General features: G+C 41.9%; 1 pseudogene; it reads left to right on the top strand.

Annotated features, from left to right (window-relative positions):
• Positions 1 to 711: 711 nt before the first annotated feature.
• LOC102000902 lies at positions 712 to 1999 on the top strand (annotated as a pseudogene).
• Positions 2000 to 4963: the final 2964 nt, after the last annotated feature.

Raw genomic sequence — 4963 nt, 5'->3', positions numbered from 1 at the left:
TACTGTACCTCTTAGTTACTTCTCTATTGCGGTGATAAGATCTCATGTCCAAAGCAACTTATAAAGAAAGAGATTATTGGGTTTTAAAGTTCCAGAGGGTTGGAGTCCATGACCATCATGGCAGACAGGCAGGCTCAAGATATAATCAGGAATAGGCTTTGTCTCATATACATAATACACATCTGATACCATAATGGGTCTGCCAGGTCCTCTAGCAACAAGGTAAAGGTGAAATTTATTGATTATTGATTGTAAATGTGCTGAAAACCTCAGAATTTTATAAAAAGACATGATGTCCATAGCAAAGGCTTAAAGAAAGAGGTTTTTATTACATGGCAGCAAGCTAAGGAGATTATAAAGAGATGCCCTATTTGCTCTTTCTATAACCAAACACTGATAACTGCAGGGAGTAACCCAAAGGGTACTCAAAGAAATGAAATCCGGCAAATGGATGTGTTCCACTTAACAGAATTTGAAAAATATGCACACCACACCATTGATACTTATTCTTGTTTTTAATGGGCAACTATCTTGAGCTCAGAAAAGGCTGATTCATTTATTAGAAGTTACGGCCATCATGGGTATACCTGCACAAATAAAGACAGGTAATGGGGTGCTGGAGCCTCTGTAGCCGAACCCTGACCATGCTACTGTGCGACTGAAGCTGCTCATCGTTCACTAGCAGTCCCAAAAGCTTCAAAGCCCGACAAGATGGCAACCCTCAAGGACCAGCTGATTGTGACTCTCCTTAAGGAAGAACATGCCCCCCAGAACAAGATTACGGTTGTTGGGGTTGGTGCTGTTGGCACGGCTTGTGCCATCAGTATCCTAATGAAGGACTTGGAGGATGAGCTTGCCCTTGTTGATGTCATGGAAGACAAACTGAAGGGAGAGATGATGGATCTCCAGCATGGCAGCCTTTTCCTTAGAACACCGAAAATTGTCTCTGGCAAAGACTATAGCGTGACTGCAAACTCCAAGCTGGTCATCATCACAACGGGGGCCCGTCAGCAAGAGAGAGAGAGTCGACCTAATCTGGTCCAGCACAACGTGAACATCTTCAAGTTCATCATTTTCAATGGTGAAGTACAGTCCAAGCTGCAAGCTGCTTATTGTCTCCAACCCAGTGGCTATCTTGATCTATGTGGCCTGGAATATAAGTGGCTTTCCCAAAAACCGAGTCATCGGGAGTGGTTGCAGACTGGACTCAGCTCAGTTCCGTTACCTAATGGGAGAAAGGGGTGTTCACGCACTAAGCTGTCGTGGATGGGTCCTGGGGGAGCACGGGGACTCCAGTGTGCCTGTGTGGAGTGGTGTGAATGTCGCTGGTGTCTCCCTGAAGAATCTGAACCCAGAACTGGGCTCCGATGCAGACAGGGAGCACTGGAAGGAGGTTCACAAGCAGGTGGTTGACAGCGCCTATGAGGTGATCAAACTGAAAGGTTATACGTCCTGGGCCATTGGCCTCTCTGTGGCCGACTTGGCAGAGAGCGTAATGAAGAATCTGAGGCGGGTGCATCCCATTTCCACCATGATTAAGGGTCTCTATGGAATCAAGGAGGATGTCTTCCTCAGTGTCCCCTGTGTCCTGGGACAAAATGGAATCTCAGATGTTGTGAAGGTGACTCTGACTTCTGAAGAGGAGGCCCGCTTGAAGAAGAGTGCAGACACGCTCTGGGGGATCCAGAAAGAGCTGCAGTTCTAAAAGTCCCCAGATGTCCTAGCGCTTCACTGTCCAGGCTGCAGCAGGGTTTCTATGGAGACCACACACTGTCTCCTCATCTGAGCTGTGGTTAGGGCGGTTGTGTTCCCACAGCTCTACCCTGATGCTAAGTGGTACTTGTGTAGTGGTGACCTGGTTGGTGTGACACTGCCAACTGTGTGCAGGCTTCAGTTACCCTGTGAACCTGCTGTATCTGTGCTATGCACCCTCACCAGACATGCCTAGACCAATGATTTCCCAGTTAGTCATAACCTGGCTCCAGTGTGTAAATTCATTATGCATATCTTGTGTATAACTGTTCTAAAGGATATTATTTTGTGTATTAAGTATCTGTAGTGTACATTGAAATATCGTGTAAAGTGAAGATCTGCATATGTTTGATGCAACCAACTACCCAAGTGTCATGCCAATGAAAACACCAAATAAATCTTGAACAGTGAAAAAAAAAAAGGACAGGTAATGGTCCAGTATATGTTTCTAAGAAAATGAAACAATTTTTTTCTTACTATAATAAAGAGCATATTATAGGTATATTTAATATCTACAGGCCAGGCAATTATAGAAAGATCAAATTGAGCTATAAAGGATATGTTAAAACAAACAGAAAGGGATGGAAAATCCTTCCAGAAATAGATTACATAGTACTTTACTAACCTTGAATTTTCTTAATGCTAATGAGAAAGAAACTATGGCAGTGGAGAGATATTGGATAATAGAAAAGACTTCTGAATTAAATCAGCCAGTGTATTTCAAGGATGAGTTGACCTCAGAATGGAACCTAGGATATGTGCTATGTTGGGCAAGGGTTTTTGCTCTTGTTTCCACAGGAGAAGAAAAGCTATGGATACCACCAAAATTATTAAAGATTCGGTTTGGAAAGGAGAAAGGTCTTGAGTGCAGGGAGCCGGACAGGATCGCCATTGCAAGATGGCACCACATCCTGTCTTGCTGGTTATAAACAACTCCATATTTGGCTATGCCTTTGAGAGCTGCCTGTTCCCCGCTTCCCGCATGCGCTGTGGATATGGGTCCCTGGGCCTATCTCAATGCAGTCTGGTGTCAGCTGATGGTGGCAGCCAATCACAGGGCAACCCGTGTGCCAATTCCCAATATAAGCAGCCGCCATTGTGCCCTCGCTCTCTCTCATGTCTCTCTCTCTAGCGTCTCTCTCGTGTCCCCCTCTAGCGCCTCTCGTCCCTCTAGTCTCTCTCTTGCTCTCTCGTTTTCTGCCCCCCTTTGCTTTATGCTCTCCCTCAACCAAATGCACTCCAGTAAAGCGTGATCTGAGAAGAATCCTCGTGTGTGGTGGGTGTTTCATCAAGCCCGCCGCAAGTGGTGCCAGAAACCCGGGATCTTCGGTAGAAGTCCCCCTCACTTGATGCCGAAACCCGGGATCTTCGGTAGAAGTCCCCCTCACTTGAGAAAAAAAATGACAGCTCATCCACAGAAGTGACAATCATACAGGTGGTAAGAAAACCTCATGAGTGTTGGGGCACGGTTCTGTTCTTGTCTTTGCAGCAAAACACTCATCTTCAAAAAGTGAAGAGACTTTGGACATTTAGATGCCCAAAGAAGAAATGATAACTATCCAGAAAAGATCACCAAGCAAAGAGAAATCTGACTTATGAAAACAGATCATCTACAGGGTAAAATTTCTTTACCCGAACACACACACACACACACACACACACACACACACACACACATATAAAATCTCAGTATAATAATAGTTGTGATTCACTTAAAAAAATACTGGCTTTGGAGTTAGACAATGACTATCCTTCTGTAAATTCAAGTATGTTGTTAAAAGAAAAATTCAGAGTTTCTGTCTCATGTTAAGGAGCCATCTGGTATGGGACAGAAAGAAGAAAGAATTTAGGAAAGATTTTACTTTTCCCCATAAATACTATTGTCTCTATAGTACCTTTCACTGAATATGTCTATATGAATAATGTTTAAGTTTTCCACAATGAACAATAAATTTTCCTGCAGTGATCTTTGAAGGTGCCAGGAAGAAGAAGGGGCCTCACAACAACGACTTCACCTGGTTGATATGACATCGTGATGCCGAGAGAGCTAATTTAAGATTGGTTTTGTGTACCAGCTGCTCAAGATGATTACACCTTGGATAACTGGAGTGGTGAACCTTCTTACAACGTTCTGGACAGAACTTAAAATGAGAACTTCAGAAAAACCCTATCATCTACTTTGCAATTACACCAGACAGTGATCTTGAAACTTAACCATCATTTTGCTTTCACAGGATCCCATAGAAAGAACGTAGCCCCATAACAGCTGGACATAATTTTAGAAGATGACATCCCCTCTCCCAACCAATTTTGTCCTCAGGGTTAGGGACATCAATTATGAGTTGATTATAACTGATATAGGGTTGGGGGTTGGGGTGGAAATTATGTAGGCTCAGGGATCTCTTTTTAAAAAAAAGGGAAATTGGATGGGATAATAGGTAGAGTAGTGTGAGTTTACTCATACTAATAATAATAATGAGTAAGAGAGTGAATACTTGTGAACTACTATTTATAGACAATTTACATTGGTATGGATTCTTGTATATTGATACAAATTCAAATTATATTTGTTATATTGAATATGCTCCTATTTCTGTTTACAATATGTGTACACCTATGCAGTTATTTTGTCATTGTATGCATGCATGTTTCTACCTCTGCTTAAGACATTTTGTATACTGATACAATTTTAGAATATTTTTATCATATTGCACTATACATTTCTACCTCTGATCAAGATACTTATTATACATTGTTTATATTTTGAGGTCATTGTCCTCATTTGCTGCACAGTCATTTAAATATTGTTTATTATTCTAATATACAGGTATTAAATATTATAGGTATTAAATATTAAATATAATAGTCACCCATATTTGTCATACTTAGACTAATCAGGTTTTTTAGACACATGGAGATTATAGTATTCTTGAGATATGACACTATAAGGGCACACGTGAACCCGTAGCAGTTAAGACTGTTTACACAAGACTTGGACAAGATAAAGCCAGTTAAAATCTCAGCATAGATGGGGGAAACAATCACAAAGTTCCACCCCTGTCTGAGGAGCCATTGGTTACTGCTGGCTACTAGGGGAGGGAAAGTCATTTTCTTCAGAGACGTAGTTCCTGCGAGGCTGCCCATGTTCCAGTGGATTGTTCTATAGCTGTACAGACAATAGTAATTGAACTCAACAGATAGATAGATAGAT

Source organism: Microtus ochrogaster, chromosome 19 (genome assembly GCF_000317375.1).
Source record: "Microtus ochrogaster isolate Prairie Vole_2 chromosome 19, MicOch1.0, whole genome shotgun sequence".
Lineage (NCBI taxonomy): Eukaryota > Metazoa > Chordata > Mammalia > Rodentia > Cricetidae > Microtus > Microtus ochrogaster.
Note: the sequence above shows the minus strand (reverse complement) of the source record. Positions and strands in the feature narration are given on the sequence as shown.